Raw genomic sequence first — 21997 nt, 5'->3', positions numbered from 1 at the left:
GAGAGAAAGAGAGAGAGAGAGAGAGAGAGAGAGAGAGGGCGGAGGGAGAAAATGGCACATGCACAGGAACTCTAAATATTCACCAATATCCATCTTATTCAGCTGACCTGGTGAGCAGAAAGACTGAAATATGGTCGAGGACGACTGTAGAGAGGTCGGTATTAACAAAATCAATATCAGAAAATACTGCTGTGCTTTTTTGTACATGTACAATCACATTGACATGGTTTCACAGACATTGTGGCATAATATTAATACAATTTTTAAGACTGTTTCTTGGCAAACTATATACCTGGTACATAAACATATTTTTAAGAAAAAATAGATAGATAGATAGATAGATAGATAAGCAGGTGACAGACAGGACAGACAGACAGACAGACAGATAGATAGATAGATAGATAGATAGATAGATAGATAGAAGCTTTGATCACAGAAATAAATCACTTTTTAAAATATACTCACATTGAAAACAGTCATTTTAAGTTGCAATAACATTTTACAATATTACTGCATTATTAATCAAATATATATGTATAGTGAATTTTGGGGAGCAAAGCCAGTGGTTGTTTTGTAGGCAAACATCAATGCCTTGAATTTTATGTGAAATTTTAATTAAATTTAATCGGTCCTTACTGAAATAAATATTAGTACACAAACCCCTACAGAATTAATTCAAACAACACTGATCAAACTTATTCCAATTACAAGTCATGTTTTACATATCAACCTACTTATAAAACATCTCTGTCTCACATTCTCTCACCATCAGTTCTTTGTGTTCAAACTAAAGCTAAAAAATGAGGGAGAGGGCTTTTTTTTTCTCTTATTACTGTACCAAATTCGTACATGACATAAAATTTAATTTACTATGTTTTAATTAATCTGTACTCTTACTTAAAGGCAATTTAGAAAATTATCTAATGGGAGAGGAAGATTTCCTGAGGACAAAAGCTGTAACGCAGCCCCAGATTTACGGCACGGCTTTCCGCACCAATGCTTGGATGCTTTTCAAACTCTTCATTTTCTTCACTGGAGTGGGATTATGAGGATCTGCATGGCCAGTTTGTGTATTTAGGACACTTGTTAATAAAAAAACAACATAATCAAGTGGCTTATTTGACCTCTAGCAGGACTTTAGACACCAGTACAGCACAAAAGGATGATTACCTGAGCTTTAAAACACATTATGGCATCAAGAAAACATCTGTTGCTGTAAGTTCTGCTGGCTAGAGACTAAAGTAGAAACACCAATGATCTACATGAAATGAAAAGACATATTTAAGTTTCTTTTTTAATATATAGAAGTCATTTACAGAGCTGATAAGCCATAATTGTTTAGGGACTGGAAGGGTTTGATGGACTGTGATGGTTGGATTTAACCTCTATTAGCTTGAAGCAGACTCCAGGCTGTTCATCTATCTGACTGACGTACGGACGAGAATGTCCACATGCAGCGACACACAAAGAGTTTGTGGTGCTTAACAGATCTGGAAACGCCGATGCTATCAACCCAATAACAAGTCAGCACAGGTTTCCTTCTTTTACTTGACTTTGTAGTGTGTATAAAAGGGTCGTAAATCTACAAATGCAGGTGTGCTAAATGACATGACCTTAATTCTAAATAAATATGTAGGACTGCGTGTTTGGAATTAAACATGCCATCTATTTTTTTTCACATTATTGTTCCTCTGTTTCCATTCTTAATGATTTCTTACTCGAATCTTGCAGGATTTGATGCGTAATGTTTGTTCAGTGAGTCTACAAACACTCAACATGAATAAAAACATTTGATTTGTACATGTTATGAAGAATATACACTATCAGTAAAAGTTTGGATTAATAATGTTTCAGAAAGATGTCTTTTTTGCTCATCAAGGATATATTCATTTGATCAAAAATACAGTAAAAACCGTAATAATGTGAAATATTTTTATAATTTAAAATAACTGTTTTCTATTTGAATATATTGTAAAATATAATTGATTCCTGTGATCAAAGTTGAATTTCCAGTATCATTGCTCCAGTCTTCAGTGTCACATGATCCTTCAGAAATCAATTATCATTGGTGCTCAATTATTAATAATGGCTCTAAAAATGCTGAAAACCCGTTTTTGTTGCTTAACATATTTTGTGGAAACAGCATTTATTTGAAATAGAAATCTCATAATATTATAAGTAATATTAAAAATAAGTAAAAATCTTGTAATATTATAAATGTCATAATCAAAGTATTAAAAGTATTAATTAAAATAATTAGAATAAAAGTATTAATTTTTAAGATAAGATTCTATTTTTCATTTGTTCTTTTGCCTTTCATTCATTTTTTCTTTCACTCTTTCTTTCATTTGTTCTTTCGCTCTTTCATTCTTTAGCTCTTTTAATTTCTTTCTTTCTCTTTCTTTCGCTCTTTCTTTCATTCGCCCATCAATTCACTCTTTCTTTCTTTTGCTCTTTCTTTTATTTGCTCATCAGTTCTTTCTTTCTTTCTTACACTTCCCTTGCCAGGCAAAAATCATAAGTCAGATCACTTAGAAAAAAGTATTAATACACCAAAAAGTGGCATGATTTCAGCAACATCTGCAGCACAAACAGTGAAGTTTAATGCTTCTGATTAAGGATTTGAACAAATCTCAAACTCTTCAGTGTGAAGAACAGCAATACTGAAGAAACACGGCTAATTGCCTGAGCACAAACTTCACCACTAAGAAGCATTTACAGAAACTTGCGCTTAAGTTTTAGCAGCACTAACAGTAGGAGTATATAAAGGAAAAGCTTTTTTATTAATAGTTTTGACATCTGACACATCACAAACAGCATCTTTGCTCCCTGCATCGTCTAGAGAGACAAGACATCAGCAGGAGCTGGAAATAAACCTGCTCGCTCTCACCTTTCAAGAACAAACTGCAGCACGCTTCACTTCTGTTGTTTTTTTTTAAATGTTTGTTCATTTGTGCTCAGACAGCCATCAGACCCACCTGATGCTAACGTGGCGTTTGCCAAAAGCCCTTTTTCTTCCTCATTTCTCTGCTACCCATGATGCACTGAGGCTCTGAGACGCCTGTTAATGCAAGCGTGCTCAGCAGGTGATGATCCACGTTAGTCATTGTCACTCTGAGCAGGAAAATTACAGTACACATAAGACGCATGAACTGCCATCTGACACGAGCGATCTAAATAGCTTCGGGTTACGCTCGGAAAACTTTCACAATAAACAACTTAGTCCTTACAGCTTTAAAATCTGCTCCTTTCTCCCCTTATCAATTTATATATATTTTTATCTGTATTTCCCTCAGTTTTTTTTACATATTTATCTTTTTTCTCAGTGCTTAAAAATTATCATTTGAGGCAAATTTGATGCAAAGACTATGAAGGTAAATAAAATGCCTAAAAGATTTGCAAACGCAGGGTAAGAGCTGTGGAAGTGTACATAAGACTGTAAGCGTAAATTAAATTTGCATGCGCAAGAGAAGCTTTGTAAAGGTGTAAATCGCGTTTCAAGCGTAAGAAAAAATGATTTACAGCATTTTACTGTTACTCGTAAGCAATGTTCCCTCTAAGCTGCGCGCGCAATTCTTGCACCGCGGCCGCACAGAAGGAATAATGTGCCACGCACACGCATAAATGAGTTGGGAAAGCCATTTGCGAAAGCGAATGAATTGCAATGCTCGGGTAAACCGCTATAGAGTTGATATCGCTATAGAGTTAGAACCGGTGAATGCGGTTTACAGGTTTCATAGAAAGAGAATGATGTGCACCAAATGAGTCGCTGTAGAACCCGAATATTTTAATGGTTGCGGACGACATAGCTCAAATCGAGAGCCAACGCAAACGCAATGACGTGAAATAAAACGTCATCATGTATTAAAGAAGAGTGGCTTGATTAAGTGCTGGAAATAGCGGATGATGGACACAGAACGGTAACAAAACTCAGAGCCATTTACAGTCACACACAGATGTATTGTGCAAACTTCTGTACTTCTGTACTGTACAAAAAAACTGTACTTCATAGGGATGTTTAGATAGCTATAGAAGAATTCACGTTCACGGTTTTTTTTTATATTTAACTTAAATATAAATTTAAATGCTTCAGCTTGTTTTCTATTCTATTCTATCAGTTTAAATGCTTCAGTTTGTTTTGATATTATATTATGTTAGGCCTATATTATAAACCTAATAAATAATTAACCTTGTTTTTTAATGGAGTCTCTTATGCTCATCAAGGATGTATTTATTTGATCGAAAATCAGAACTCCTTTCACACAGCGTAATTGTGAATCGCCGACAGCTCCAGATATTTAGCATGCCAAATATTTCATGAAATATGAAATATTCTGTGTCTTTTATAATTCACACTGCGTGATTGTCACTCGCGTGAACGAGCACCGATTTTCCTCCGATTTCGGGCATTTGTCGCGATTTCGCAAAACCTGTCGGCGAGTGAAAAATCGGGCAAATTGTGCAGTGTGACCTCGGCATAAGCCTATGAATAGCAGGCACGCTGTCATACTCGCTGGTGGGAGATCAAGCGCACGACGCAGGAGATGAATAACACGCAGTCTTTAATAATAATCCACAGGAAAACAGACAGGGAATCCAGGAGGAAGGCAAACCAATGGCGTGTATACATAAACAATAACCAGCAACTGAAGGAACAGAACGGGGAGACTTTATACAAACGCAGAAATATATATTTACAATTAATACAATTAATCTTACAATTAATCAAACAATTAATACACTTAATCATAATTTAAGCTAATTTCCTTTTAAATTATAATTACTGAAATATATATTAAAAAAATAGTTCTCAGTACTTTAATGCTAAAAATTGTAACTTAAATTGTCAAGTGTATTTGTTGGACAGAATTTAATTGATGCTTATTAAAAATACATCTTATGATTTTCATTATTGCAGTAATGATAATTTAGGGGGAAATGTGATTAATTGTCATGAAAATCTCCCAGTATGTTGTCACCGATAGCCTCGTGGGCAGCGCGTCGACATGTAGCGCCATTGCGCTTCGGGCGTCCCGTGTTCGAAGACCTTTCTCGATCCCATCCACCCTCTCTCTTCCACTTCGCTTCCTGTCTCACTACTATCCTATCAATAAAAGGCAAAAACGCCAAAAATAAATCTTAAAAAAAAAAAGTTTTCTCAGGTAACATAAAATGTACATCATTTAGTCACGGGTCAAATTAAATACAAATAGCACATTAAAGTTAAAAGTTACACACTTTTTTTGTGTGCGCGCTGTACAGGTCTGGTATAAAGAATCTTTTTGCTCAGGTGGCCGAAATGTCCGCCCAATAGAGAAAAGTTTTGCTCAGCAAAAAAAAAAAAATAGAGGGAACATTGCTCGTAAGTGTAATTCATGTATTGTGAAACTGCAGCTTCATGCTAACGCAAAATAAATATGATCTGCATTCTTCTGACTTCCATTTTTCCGCGCTTACACTTTTGGCACTTTGTTTTCGCTAAAATACGGTTAAAAGTACTGCAAGCCTGTGAACAGTGATTTGCAAGCGAAAACAAGTGTTTAAAAAACTGCAAAACGGATTGACTGCATAGAACCAATCTGTATGTGTAACAAATACTGTTGAGACTTGTTGTGCATGTGGGGCAAAAAGTTCCCGAAATAAACCGATATGTACAGCTCCATCTTTCTTTTCTCTGCGCTTACAATTTTGGCACGATTCTCTCACTAACTGAGTTTTACAAGCGTGAGGGGGAGGGCGGGTCCACCACCTTTTTGTGGCCAATCAAATGAGGCTCTCGCTGACTCTCCATTTACTCTTATCCGATTGGTTCAATAAACACATCACACGCCAAAACATTAATCTTCATTTAGTTCAGGATCGTTTTCGCTGCCAGAATGGTAGAATGGTACTTTTAATGTACACATACATTAAAAATAGATTGACCAAAATAATTGACCAAAATGGTAGCCACAAAAAAGTGTGTGTGTGTGTATATATATATATATAAAATGATATGATTTGTAAAGCTCAAAAGAAGGAAAAATTGACCTTTGGTGTTCCGTAAAAGAAAAAGTCCTACAGGTTTGTAAGGACCTGAGGCTGAGTAAATGATGACAGAAATTTCATTTTTGGGTGAACTGTCGCTTTAAATCAGACCCTAGTTCCAGGAAAGCCACAAAGAAATGTCACTATTGAACAGTATTGAAAAAAAGCCACACTTGTGTGTAAAAAGAAGACATCTTCAGTCAAACGTTCGACGTTTTAAGGGTTTGGAAAAAGGCAATCAGGCCTGTATTTTCAGGATGTGGTTGGCAGCTGGGTCAATATTGAGCCCCTGTCATTACGCCTGTGCCAGTCAAACATCCGTCTGTAATTGATGAGTTTCCCTCTGGGAAGCTCTGCCAATGTCACAGGGGGCGGGATGAACCACTCGGGGGCGGAGCTAAGCTAAACCAGCCTGCTGAGGCCAGCATTTGTCAGACAACCCAGTGAGGAAAACTGATTGGCTGAGGCGTTTCCGTTCACGTGCAGTCGTCCAGCTCCATAGAGCCGCCCATTTGGATATGCAACGTCGTTAACGGTTGAACTTGACATTGAATCGAACATGTCTACGAGCGGCCGAGATATATAAAAGCACCAAAAAGACAACAAAAGTTAACTAGGGTTTAACTAAATCACATCTGAGAGCTTGTCGTCTGTAATAACCAGACAAGTAATGAAGGGCCATAAATGAAAATGTGTACTGTAAATACACAGACTGTTAGAACACGAAGATATAACCTTCAGATTCACTATAGAGCTCGAAAAAATCTTTACCATCGATTAGCACAGAATCTATGGCACCTCTCGCTGATGACAGCAGGGAAGAGAGAAAGTTGACATGTGGGAAAAACAAGAGAGTTCTCAACCATTGAGCCAGAGTGTTTGGACCAGCAGAAATGAACTGCAAAAAAAGTGGGTGGCTATGGGAAAAAAGGGGGGGAAAATGCAGATGGAGGTATTATTTTTCTTTTTGTATCCCATCTAATTGCAATCATAGGCAGATGTCTGTGAGTGTGACAGCATCAGCAGAATTGCTGCTGAGAGCACAGAATCTTTGTCTAAAAATAATCAGACGTTCTGGGCTCGGCTGTTTGTTATAATGGTAATCGATGCTGCAGGCTTTGAATTCCATCAATTTATAGATCCACTCTGTTCTGCCTGGTGATTGCGCTGCCTCTAAACCCCTGCTGCACACACACACACGCTCATAAAAAAAGCACACAAGGTTCACGCAGACGGAGACCATTACCTATGCATGTAGATAGATATGCAACCCTGCATGCACATTATACAACCAAATTATATCTAAAGAATATTGACACAGAGAAACACAAATATATACATTAGTGGAGAAAGAGAATAATACAACTATGCATCACACATTCAAAACACGATCACAGAAACACAAAAGATTCAAACAGACAAGGGCCGTTACCTATGCATGCAGACATGCAACCTCGCATGCAAATTATACAAAAAAATGACATTTACAGGATCACTGCATGCAAGGTTGCATATCTGTATACATGAGTTTATACAAAAAAAAAAAAACATCTACAAGGCCATGCAGATACACAACCCTGCATGTGTGTTATACAAAAAATATCAACATGATCATTACCTAGGCATGCAGATATATAACCCTGCATGCACATTATACAACAAAATAACACCTACAGGGCCATTACCTACGCATGCAGATACACAACCCTGCATGCATGTTATACAATACAGTATCTACATGACTATTACCTATGTATGCACATATGCAACCCTGCATGGGCATGTAAATAAATTCTATGTGCAGAATTATTATCTGTGCATGGAGATATGTATCCCTGCATGCACTTTATACAAAAAATTACATCTATATGACCATTATCTATGCATGCAGATATACAACTCCACATGCATGATATACAAAAATGCTATCTATAGCTTTACCTAAGCATGCAGATAAGCAAACATGCATGCATATTATAGAAACAATATAATAACAGTAACCTAGTTGCATGCACATATGCAACCCAGCATGCATGTTATACAAAAATGAAACCACTACCTACTTATGCAGATGTGTAAAAAAAGGAAAAAAAGAAAAAGCATCTACAGGGCCATCACAGATGCATGCAACCCTGCATGGCCATTATACAGGAAAAATTATATCTACACAACACAGACATACAGAGACACACAAATATAAACATCAGTGTAGAAAGAAAAGGTCAAATTATGCACCATGCATTCAACACACACACACACACAATGGCCGCAGCGAGGGACAGCAGAAGGGCTAGTCTATGATTTAGATAAGTGCAGTTTCTTTTCATATGTTTTCTTATCTCCTTGGTTTCTGTGTAAGGCAGAAGATTTGTCCTTAGCTGTTTCAGATTAGTGCCGCTTCTCAGACGCCACATTCGAGAGGAGAGATCGATCAATGAATCAAATCAACACAATCAATACGGCCCATCGCTGGAGTCTAGTCTGGCCCCCGCATTAATACTGGCACCAACCCCACCCCCTCAAACCCCCCGACACGGACAAAAACAACAGCACTTCTCTCTGCTTTTTTTTTGTTTGTTTGTTTGGGAGAGATCCAGGATAGGGCCGTTTCTGGCGGGTGTCCATGGCAGAGATGGAAGATGAGCCGTTATCTGCCCTGACTTGGACAGGAAAGAGGAAAGTGGCCCGCTGGCTGTGCTCAGAGCTGCCATGCGCGTCAGCTCCCCTGGTTTCATTTGTTTACCCGTAGGAGAGAAAAATCCCAAATGGGATCTTTTTAATATCTCAATTGTTTCTCCTAGGAAGAATTGAGATAAAGCAGTGAGCAGTAATCTCACACGCGTCTCCTCCAGTGGTTTGGAAGTGACGTCTCAAACTGTGCTCAGATTTGACACAAGAAAAGTCAGAGATTTCTTAAAGGGATAGTTCACCCAAAAATGAAAATTCTGTCATTTTCGCACCCTCAAGTTGTGGCAAATCTGAATGTTTCTTTCTTCTGTTGAGCACAAAAGAAGATATTTTGAAGAATGTCGGTAACCAAACAGCTGCAGGTAGCCATTGACTTCTATAGTATGGAAAAAAATACTATGGAAGTCAATGGCTACCGGCAACTGTTTCATTACCCACATTCTTTAAAAATATCTTCTTCTGTGTTCAACAGAAGAAAGAAACTCATACACCTTTAGGAAGAGTAAATGATGACACAATTTTCATTTTCAGGTCAACTATACCTTAAATATATCCTCAAACATTTCTCATCAAATGATTAGCGTTTCAGTTAGTTGAAACGTAACCAAAACCTGTATTAAGTCTCAAGTTATGAAAAATCAACTACTGTGCAATGAAATTTATTGATCAAGCAGTGCACAAGAGTTGCGCATATTACAAAGTCCAGCGAATCATTTATAATTCATGGTGACATCAAAAGATATATGTCAATTAAACTGATTAATCATGCTGTAAAATGTGATATTAGTTCAATGCACAACACACAATTGAGCATCACAGAGTTAAAATATTTTGTCGAGGCGTGTGAATTTAGCGGTCACTGTCTCTGAATATCACATCTTAAACCTGCCAGCAGAGGCTGAGAAATGATTGTGAATAATTAATCCCAAACCATCAGCCGGCTCTCCACAGACAACACGGCAGCTCTTAAGACAAGCACGAGCGTTACAATGATCGGGGAAGGTGTGACTCACGTCGTCTGGATTTAGTTGTCACGCTGCGCTTCATTTAGGAGTTTTAGCACCTAGCATGCCGCAATCCGTCAACACCTTGTCAGCGTTACAATGATCGGGGAAGGTGTGACTCACGTCGTCTGGATTTAGTTGTCACGCTGCGCTTCATTTAGGAGTTTTAGCACCTAGCATGCCGCAATCCGTCAACACCTTGTCTAAAGCACACGTACTGTTCGGAACCGCTTCATCTGTCGGGAAAAGCGCAGTTCGGAGATTGTGCTCTGTAAGCAAGGACACATTTGAAAAGAAGAAGTACAGGCAGTTCTGTCGCTTTGGAATAAAACCCCTCAAGCATCTATCAGAGGGTTTTAAACCAAAGTTGCACCTCAGCAGGGGACTGAAAATATTGACTCGTTATAGAGACACTTTTGAGACCCCTAGTCATTTAAAGGATTGAAAAACGGTCCACCTACTGCTCATAGTAAGAGCTGCATTTGAGCAAATTATTTTTACAGGAGACCAGTAATTTCAGTGCCAGGCAGAAATGCAGAACAGATTGGTTTAACTTGGTAAAATGAATTTTCTGAATACATTTATCTGAACACTCTCAGAAAAAAAGGTACAAAAGCTGTCACTGGAGCGGCGGCACACTTTCAAACGGTAAAGATTTGTAACTTATTTACCCCTAAAAGGTGCATTTTAGTACCTTTTAAAAGGTACCACTTTTCATACCTTTTTTCCAAGAGTGAACTTGCAGTAGGTCAAGCAGACAAGTAGAACTCTACATTCATTCTGACAAGATCACATTAATTTCATTTGACTTATTCTGTGGATTTCACCTGGAAATAATGCACTCCTGTTGATAGCATACAAACATACATCTCTATATGTGTGTGTGTGTGTTGTATGTGTGTACATACTATTTATGTACTATTTTTGACTCTATTTCTACTAAATCCCTAGTATTGGTGCATTATGTATTTTATGCTTATTAATCGCGCCATTAGTTTAGCACCATGATAACTTCGAAAATACAAAATAACACCTAATAAAACCTTGCCGTTTCATGCAAACTAGAAAGCACAGTCCAGTTTTAGTTAATGCAACAAAAAATATTCATGTATTGCACACCAAAAAGACAACAGAGATGTTTTATTTTAATCTTACCCATTTTTTGTCAATTGAAATGTTTAAATCTAAGCAGAATTTCACGAATCACTTTTTACTGCCTTCAGCTCCAGCAGTGCCCTGTACTCCAGTGGCTTACTTACAGTTGTCTCTGCACATTAAGGATGAAGTGTGTAATTTTTCTGGATGTGAAAAATACGGATTATGCTTAACTGCAGAGAAAAGTGTAAGTAATTCCTAGGTTGACTGCACCAAAAAAACACTATGACACTTTCAAAACAGACAGGAAAAATGTCAAAGACACCTGCCTGATAACAATTACTTTTGCAATTTTGTCTGATAATGCTAAAAATGCAGACATTACACACTTAGGAAAATGTATTTTACACAATTCTTTAACAAAAAGGCTGCCATCGACAAATATCAAAGCATTTAACAAAGCAAACACCCTCACCTTTGCTTAGATTAGGTTTCGTGTCTTATACATGCTATGATTTTTTTCTTCCTAAGTCAGTACTTTAAATCAAACAGGTATTTATCCTTTCTATTTAGCACTTTCTTTGTCCATCTATCACTCAAAGAAGTTCATTCTTCAACATTCACGATTTAAAGTTGCTTCCAATTAGCGCGGCAAACTGCTCCGTGCAAACGTACGTCTAAATGAACGTCCAAATGAGACCACATTATTTATCATCATCATAACCACCGAACCGAGTCCAACCCCTCGCAATTACCCGATCTCCGGAGGGTCCCTGAGAGCCCGGCGACACCAGCTAGGGCCACCTGTCAGAGCCCAAAACTCTTTTATTCCTACCCAACGCGCGCACATGTGCGACAGAAAGAGATATTCCTCATCCGAGACAAAAATAAATGTATCTGGAGCGCAGAGATTGGGAATATGGCCCACGTCAGCGAGGTACGGTTAAAACGAGGATGAAAAGGGAACTTGCGAGGTTGCAGAACTTCGGGAACATCGCAAGAACACGAGAATCTCTTGAGGAACACGTTCAAACTTATTCCACATCAAGAAGTAGTTTAAAAAGGCCACGGCCTCACCAAAAAATCTAAAGTGTTTTTAATATTCTTGTGTATGTATGCAACAAAAGCTCTGTTCCAAAACCTTAGGTGCTGCTTATTTAGATTACATATTTACTGTATATAGTAAATTACATATTATTTTGTATTATACACTTAATTTTAATATACTGTATATACATTCTTCATTTCATATTTTAAAATATATTTAATTAGAAATCATTTTACATTGTAATAATATTTTACAATATTTACTTAAATATGATCAAATATGTATTTAATACATAATATAAAAATATGAAGTATGCATTTTACATTTTATATTTTTTTCCAATTATATACAAATACTGTATACTCAAATAAAAAGCAGTTATATTAAAGGGGTCATATGATGCAATTTCATTTTTTCCTTTCTCTTTGGAGTGTTACAAGTTCTTGGTGCATAAAGAAGATCTGTAAAGTTGCAAAGACGGAAAATAATGTGTTTTTTTAACTTTAAACCGCATAAACACATTTCATTACACCAAATACACAAAATAATGTTCTTTTTAGCAGCATCATATGACCCCTTTAAAATGCAATAATAAATTTTTACAATATTTACTTAAATACTATATACATATATGTAAATGTTCCTGTGGCTCAGTGGTAGAGCATTGTGCTAACAGCACAAAAGATCGTGGGTTCGATTCCCAGGGAACACACATACTGGTAAAAAATGTATAGCCTGAATGCACTGTAAGTCGCTTTGGATAAAAGCGTCTGCTAAATGCATAAATTATTATATATATATATATACTGTATATATATGTATTATTTAAAATGAACACGGTACATGTAAACACGGTACATTATATATATATATATTATATATAGTATAGTATTTAAGTAAATCTTGTAAAAATGTATTATTACATTTTAATATAACTGCTTTCTATTTGAAAATATTTGTTACATTGAATATATTTGTGACATTATATATATATGCCAAATGTCCTAGCATGTATCTGACGCTGGATAGGCTTGTGTGTTTGTGTGTGTGTGTGTGTGTGAGAAAGCATTTCAATGCTTGAGCAGTCATCTCTTTTCCCACAGCCAATAAAACCGCCTCCTCAGAGTCCACACCAATCTGAACAGCACTATTCAGCAGCCGCCCTATGGCAGGAGCTCCGGGAGTTTGAAAAGAGAGAGCCTGTGTGTGCAGCTGTATGATGAGCTGAAGGTGTAGGGGGACGACGCAGACCGCTTCCAGCCGCAGCGCTCCGAACGGCAGTAAAGCCCTTGCAGCAAATTCAGTACATTCCTCTGTGTCAGAGCGTCCGACACACATTAGCCGTTTACATGGGAGGAAACACAATCTATTTGATGCTACACTGCCCACATGTCTAAAGCCTTCCCTTCAAACAGCAGCGCTTCACACGTTTGACTCTCATCTCATATTCTGAGCAGGTACGCCGGGAAACACACTCCATATACTCGGAAATCACTGTTTGAAGTCAAAGCTGAGAGTAAACACGGTACATTCATTTAGATTTACTCTGGGGTGTCGATTTTTCTAGGTTCCTGTAATTTATGCATGCAAATAGCATTAAAACAAAATTAAAAAGATGAACAACAAAAAAATTATACAAAAAATAATGATAAATAAAAATAATTATAATGATAAAAAAATAACGATAAACAACTATAATGGTAAATAAAAGAAGAGTAACAAATCGTAGGTTCCTGTAATTTATGTATACAAATATCAGGCAAATGCAAAAATGATAAATAATAAAACAATGATTAAAAATAATAAATAAAAATAATTATAATAATAAATAAATAATGACAAATAACTATAATGATTTTTTTTTTAAATGTAGCGTTCTGTAATTTATGCATGCAAATATCAGGCAAATTAAAAATAATAAAAAAGGATGAATAATAAAACAATAATTAAAAAGTAATCATTATGATGATTAATAAAAAATAACAATAAACAATGATAAACATAAGGATAAATAATTTTTTTGTAGGTTCATAACAAAAAAGTAGGTAATTTATGCATGTAAATATCAGGCAAATGAAAAATTAATGGGAAAAAATACAATAATTAATTATAAAACTGATAAAATAATGATAAATAAAATTATTATAATGATAAATTATAAAAAAAGATAAACAATGATAAAGATAATGATAAAACAATAAACTTCCTGTAATTTACACATACAAATATCAGGCAAATTAAATAATAATAATAAATAAAACAATGATAACTAAAAATAAACAAAATGATTATAATGACACATAATGAAAAACAATAAACAATGGTAAAGATCATTATTAATTATTAATACAGTAAACATTGATAGATAATGATAAATGAAAGAATAAAAAATATTGATAAAATTATTAATAACGATAAATAAAAATGTAATAATAAAATGATACACAATGATAAATAATAAAATGTATACTCTGAAATCACAGTTTGAAGTAAAAGCTGAGAGTAAATATGGCACTTGTTTAGATTTACTCTGGGATGTCTATTTTTGTACATTCCAGTGATTTATGCATTCAAATTTCAGGAAAGTCAAGTATATAGTACATGTAAATCAATCATTTTTTCCTTGAGTAAGATGAGCCATCGACAGAGAAGCGGAGATGAATGTGACAGGCAGCGGATGGTAGGGGCGTCTGGTCAGTGAGCTCTAAGTAAATGTCACTTCACTCATTACCACACAAACACAACACAGCCAACTGTTTCGTGATAGATGAGTGACCTGACATAAGAGAGAAGAGAATCCCTCTCCATCACCACACGCCGACAATCCAACAAACGCCAACCTATCGAACGGGAATCTCCAGCCCTTTTGATTGGTCAGTTACCGATGAACCACAGCTGACTGCATATGTGAAGAGCCTCATGACTGAATATGATCTAGAGCCTTAAAACAACTGAAAACTGAAGACGACAAAGGCTACCTGTGTTTAAAATGGCATACTACTTGCAGCATTTTAGCAGTAGTCGACCTACTACGTGTGCGGAAAACAATAGGTTGCACAGAATACTGTGTACAATGTATACTATGCAGTATGTACTGTAAGTATACTAGTAAGTATACAACATGGCAACAATGTAGCATGCTATATAACATGCAACGCCATGTGGTCATGTGGCAAAAATACAACATAATACATTTCACAAGCATTTTGCTTTCAGTGTTGTCCTACATACTACTTAAAAAAACTGTCCTTACTATATATACTGGATTGTACAGTATGCACTATGCTAGTATACTAGTAAACGGCAGCCAAAATAATTCAGCTTCCTTCATTCCAAGTTCACTTCTGCAAGACGGCAACAATAGAGTACGCAATTAAACATCCAACATAGGGGTGTGCGCTTGTTTTATTGTTGTGATTATTTTTTTTATTGTTATTTTCTTTTCTTTTATGTAAAGCACTTTGAATTACCATTGTGTATGATATGTGCTATATAAATAAACTTGCCTTGCCTAAACATACGACACCACGTGGCAAAGTATAGCATACTACTTTTCACAAGCATTTTGCACACTATTTAAAAATACTGCAGACAGTACATAATATATACTGTTCATTATGCAGTATGCTTGAATACTAGTAAACAACAGCCAAAATAATTATGCTCTCTTTGTTCCAAGTACACTTCTGCAAGATGGCAACAATGTAGTGTGCTTTTAAGCATGCAACCCCATGTTGTCATGTGGCATTGATATAGCATACTACATAGCATACTAACAAGCATTTTGCATTTACTGTTGTCCTACATAGAGTATGTTTGTATTAGGGTTGGGCCGATAGACGATGCCATCGTACTCTATACTATGGAGCGGCAGTACTTACCACACATTTGACAAGATTAGATGTTTGTCATTGCTGCTCAGAATCTGCAAATCATTCGCTATCGTCCTATCAGACATTTCTCCTTACTCTGTGTATGTGGTAAGTGAACTTTCATGTACTGTAATGCAACAGGCTACCGCTAGCAAACGGCTAACCTTTTAGTGGCTCCCTATAAGGCGTTATTTGTTTCATGCTTCGGGGCACACCCCGAACCCCGACCCGCCCCCCGATGTCATCGTCCATCACGATGTTTCACTGTAGACATCGTCCGATGCCAATTTGGTAGACATCGCCCAACCCTAGTTTGTATATATTTTGTATACTGTTGTTCTACATGCTATTTAAAAGCTGTCCGTAATATATACTGTGCTGTGCAGTATGCAGTATTCTAATATACTAGCAAACAACAGGCAAAATAATTCTGCTCTCTTTGTCCCAAGTACACTTCTGCAAGATGGCAACAATGTAGTGTACTATTAAACATGCAACACCATGTGGCAAAGTATAGCATACTACTTTTCACAAACAATTTGCACACTATTTAAAAAAAAACTGCAGACAGTACACAATATAAACTGTTCATTATGCAGTATGCTTGAATACTAGTAAATAACAGCCAAAATATTTATGCTCTCTTTGTTCCAAGTACACTTCTGCAAGATGGCAACAATGTAGTGTGCTTTTAAACATGCAACACCATGTTGTCATGTGGCATTGATATAGCATACTACATCAGCATACTACATAGCATACTAACAAGCATTTTGCATTTACTGTTGTCCTACATACAGTATGTTTGTATATATTTTGTATACTGTTGTTCTACATACTATTTAAAAGCTGTCCATAATATATACTGTGCTGTGCAGTATGCAGTATGCTAATATACTAGCAAACAACAGCCGAAATAATTCTGCTCTTTGTCCAAGTACACTTCTGCAAGATGGCAACAATGTAGTGTACTATTAAACATGCAACACCATATGGTCATATGACAAAAATACAACATACTACACTTCACAAACACTATTTAAAAGCAGCTGGCAGTACACAATATATACTATACTGTGCAGTACATTTGCATAATAGTAAATAACAGGCAAAATAATTCTGCTCTTTTGCTCCAAGTACACTTATGCAAAAGTTGGCAACAATGTAGCATGCTAATAAATGTGGTGAAAATATAGCGACTTTTACATACTGTTGTCCTACACACTAAAAAAAGCTGGCCGCATACTGCTTAGTATGCAATACGCTAGAATACTACAGTAGTAAACAGACAAAATAATTCCGCTCTTTTCAATCCAAGTATGCATAGTTTGTAGCATACTACCATTTCAAACACAGCCAAAATAATTCCACTCTTTCTGTACCAAACACACTTCTGCCAGATGAGCGTAAGATGAGCGTAAGGTGTCCACGCTGAACAGCGGTCATGTTATCATCAACGTCCAGCTAATTTAACACAGCATGCGACCTTTACCATGAGACTGATGAATTCTGATAGTCCCTGTCTGCTGGTATTAAACTACAATCATGAACCAATTCCTGCATTTCTTGGTCATTTATACAGTATACTACAGCTAATTGCATTCAGGGTACTAATAATGCTTTCTGTTGATGATAAAAACAAAAGGAGGCTGCGTTCTAGTCATTCTCTCTGTAGAGACTCGGATTTAACCATGTGTTTCACTCATCTGTGAATTCAGAGGTGTATCATGACATGAGCTGCCGCGGTCCAGCAGTTCCCATCTGTACCGTGCCGTCTCAGAGGAGAGCTGACGCACTTTGGGCCGCCAAGCACACGGCACACGTCACACGTCACGACGGCAGAGGAGCCGCCTACGCTCGGCCCAGCCATGCGTTTCCCTCCTGGGCTTACGGGAATACTGTGGATGGCAAAGCAGAGAGAGGCAGAAAGACGCGGCACACTTCCCTTGTGTTTGGGGTAGGGCGTCGCGCGTTTACCTTCGTGCACATGTAGAGAAGAAGCCCGGAGAGGAGATGCGTGAAGTGTGAACGTACCCTCTTGTCGTCAATCCTCCAGATAGCGGAGTCTATCATTAGAGCACTTACACACACAGATGGAGGATCAGGGCCAAACGGGAATTGCAGGAAGTCAGGTGCTTGGTGGTTTACTGAATACTCACAATATATTTGCAATGACTTTTCTGCCGATATAAAAAATATTAATTATTAAATATTGTGAATATCATGCCGCTGCTTAATTTTTACAATTAAATTTCCTAAAAAAGTATTCCAGAAGTTTTCTATAAAAGGTTTTTAAAAGGATAAAGGAGAAAAAAATAAATAGATAAATAAAAATGATAAGTAAAAAATAATGATGACGAATTAAAAAATTAAATAATGATAATTATAAATAATAAAAAGATAAAGATCATACATTTTAAAAACATAGCGATAAAGATATTGAAAAAAGATAAATAAAAATAAAGACAAAGAAAAATAATGGTAAACAATGATACAAATGATAAATATTATGATAAAATATAAAGATAAAAATGTTGTTAATGAAAAATAATACAAATAATGGTAATTTAATAAAAAAATCATAATAATAAATAAAAAAGAACAGTAAATAATAAAGATTATGATCAAATACAATAGGATAAGGATTCTGACCAAAAAGAATAAAATAAATAAAAATAATATCTAAAAGATAATGATAAAAAAAAATCATCATAAAGATAAATAATAAAATAATGAAAAAGATAATACATAAAAAAAAAAAAATAATGATAAAAAATAAGATTATGATAAAGAAAAATTATTATAACGACAATATTAATTTAAAAAAGAATGATAATAAATTAATGATAAAAAGGACAGAAAAAATTATTACAATGATAAATAAAAAAGCAGTAAACAATGATAAAGATTATGATAAACTTCGGCCGTGCACTTTTCCCTTCATGCAAATCTATTAAGCCCCTATGTAATCAAAGACGCTTGAGGAACGTTCTTCAAACCGTCATATTCCAGCGACATCAATCGATGCGCTCTTGTTCTCTCGAACTTTCCCAAACGCCGCTTTCACAGCTGAGAGAAACTGCAGCTGGATACTGTAAACAGGCCACAAAGAAATTATGCTTTGCTGCAATCCATTATTCATTTATGATACATTTTTCATTTAGCACTAGAGAGGGGGCTATACGCAGTGATGAATGCATTGCCCAGGATGCAATTTGTATGTAAAATAACAGAAGATTAAAGAATATGTTTTAAGCGTAGATGTAGTTCACTGCCATTTAAAGGAGGGGGGAGAAATAAAAAACCTTCATTGGGATAAAGAGCCTGTGGCGGTGCATTCGAAAAATCACTTAGTGCTACTTGGAGAGACTAAATAATGAAACACAATGAGGAGGCGGCGTTCCAGGACACAGCATCTCTCTGTATCTCCATCATCTGTGAATGAGATGACGTCTGCAACCGAGAGAGCTGATTTTCATTGATATGTCACTTGATGGACATGAGAGTCCATAAACCCAATACTATGGATAACAATAATGATACTTTAAAAAATAAATATATGATAAATAATAAAAAATAATAATAAAGGTAAATAATAAGAAATAATAAAAATAATGATAAAGATAATGATAGCTAACAAAATACAATGATAAATATTTAAAAAGGGTAAAAATGATAAAGATTGATAAAACACGATAAATTAAATATTTTAAGAATAATGATAAATAAAAAAGAAAGAAAATGATAAAGATAATAATAAATAATAATAATAGAAAAGGATATGATGCATTGAAAAATAAGCATAATGACAAACAATAAATAATAATAGATAAAAACATCCTGCCTAGCCCTGGTCTGAACTCATGCAGAACAAAGATCTGGTGTATTATCTTTGTGGGAAGCCAGACTGTCCTGACCTACATGTACTTCAAGACTTCGAACAGTAACACAGTATCTACACCGGAAACTAGCGCCACATCAAAACCAAACCACGACAGCTGACCACTACAATAAGCTTCTTTTTCTTTTTTTTTAATCCATAAGTATGCACAGTTGTAGCAAAAAACTATAGGATTTTATCTTCAAAGTCTTTTGGGATTTTAAGTCAGTCCAACCTGCTGCAACACGACACGTCATCAGCCGCTTATAGTACAGACTCAATGTAAGAGGAACGTTACACAAACACGAGCGAAGTCTCAGTGATCCAGGCCACCCGGATGTACATGAGGGATTTGTCCCTCTTCTAATACATCAGGAGTGACAGCACCACAGCGAGCGATAGCGAGGGGACAGCTGCTAAAAAAAGACCCGAAGTTCAAACTAAATCTGGAGGCTTTTAGCTGCGTTATCTGAGCCTTTCCTCAGATACCACAAGCTAATTGATCTGAAACGTCTCGGGAGTCTCAAACGTCTCCTTCGGCCGTGCACTTTTCCCTTCATGCAAATCTATTAAGCCCCTATGTAATCAAAGACGCTTGAGGAACGTTCTTCAAACCGTCATATTCCAGCGACATCAATCGATGCGCTCTTGTTCTCTCGAACTTTCCCAAACGCCGCTTTCACAGCTGAGAGAAACTGCAGCTGGATACTGTAAACAGGCCACAAAGAAATTATGCTTTGCTGCAATCCATTATTCATTTATGATACATTTTTCATTTAGCACTAGAGAGGGGGCTATACGCAACACACACACACACACACACACACTCATTCACTCACTCAAAACACAAGTTCCTAATAAATAAAAAATAATAAAAATGATAAATACCATAATAACGATAAACAATAATGATAAAAATTATAAAGATTAATAAAAATAATGATAGATAAAAAATGTAAACAATAAATAATAAAAATGACAATGATTAATAAAAATTATAAAAGAAATAAAAATGATACCTTTCAAAACACACGTTTTGTGTCAAATTTAAATAAAAATAAAATAAATAAAAAAGAATAATGATAAAAAAGAAAAAAAAGATTATAATAAATAAAAATAATGATAAAGATGATAAAATCATGATAAAAAATGACAAAAATAAGGATAGATTAAAATAATTACAATAAATTAAAAATAACAACAAGCAATGATCGCTGTCAAAACACAAGCTCCTCGTCAAATATAAAAGATAATGATAAATAAAAAATAATGACAATCAATAATAATGATGATAAAAGAAAAAATAATGAGCCAGATGATCATAAATAAAAATAATACTAAAAATAATAAATTGGGGGGGAAAAAATGCTAAATAATAAAATAATGCTAAAAATGATAAGATAAAAAATTACAATGATAAAAAAATAACGATAAACAATATAATCGCTCAAAAATAAGTTCCTCATCGAATATAAAAAGTAATGAAAAATAAAATAATGATAAATGATGATCAAAGTAATAAATTAAATAATGATAATGATAAAATGATATATTACAATGATGCATTTAAATAATTCAAGCAACGGCCCCCTCATTCAAAGCACTGTGTTCCGGTGAAGGGATCCGGCGGGAGATTCTCGGTGTATTTGCTGTGTCAGATTCTGACCCATTAGCCCAGTGTCCCTGACGGCAGAGAGCTCCGTGCCCGCGAGGAGGAGGAGCAGGGAACAGGGAGGTGACTAAATCTATTTGGGTCAGCAACATCGAGCTCAACTCCTGCTGCTCCAGAGGTCGGGTGTTTCACTGGTGCTTTTTGGCATCTCAGACGGTGAACTCACACACCGCTCACAGACCGCCACATAACATGACACGAGAAATCCAAACAAGCTCTAATCTGATTGGCTGGCTGGGAAACAAACCGGGAAAGTAATCAAAATCATGCACCATGGTACTAAACATGGTAGTACCATAGTACTATTTGTTTATAACTGCAGAGCACTCAGAAAGAGCAAAAAGTACTAAAAGTCCCATGGTGCTACCATGCATTTTTGGATCTACATGAATTTCAATACCATCTCAAAACACCACAGTACTACAACATGATGCCATCAGATGAGTGAATGTCACAGAAGAATATGAATAAACGTATGTGTATGTACATATATATATATATTAGAGGTGTAACGGTACACGTATTCGTACCGAACCGTTTCGGTACGGGTCTTTCGGTTCGGTACGCATGTGTACCGCCCGAATACAGTTTTTTTTTTTTTCTTCTTCTCAGGAAATTCAAATAATAAATAGCGTTTTGACCGTGTTTGATGTGGCATGACAGATCGCTGTATAAACGCCTTGGAGAGCCGCTTCTGGGACGGTTCAGAAA

General features: G+C 35.9%; 1 protein-coding gene across 1 annotated transcript in view; it reads right to left on the bottom strand.

Annotated features, from left to right (window-relative positions):
- The window catches only part of LOC107714556 (homeobox protein cut-like 2), an 82871-nt gene that overhangs the window by 9178 nt on the left and 51696 nt on the right, over positions 1-21997 (bottom strand). The window lies entirely within an intron of this gene.

This window comes from Sinocyclocheilus rhinocerous, unplaced genomic scaffold (genome assembly GCF_001515625.1).
Source record: "Sinocyclocheilus rhinocerous isolate Xijiao unplaced genomic scaffold, SAMN03320098_v1.1 scaffold990, whole genome shotgun sequence".
Taxonomy (NCBI): Eukaryota; Metazoa; Chordata; class Actinopteri; order Cypriniformes; family Cyprinidae; genus Sinocyclocheilus; species Sinocyclocheilus rhinocerous.
The sequence above is the reverse complement of the archived record's forward strand: the minus strand, read 5'-3'. Positions and strand labels throughout refer to the sequence as shown.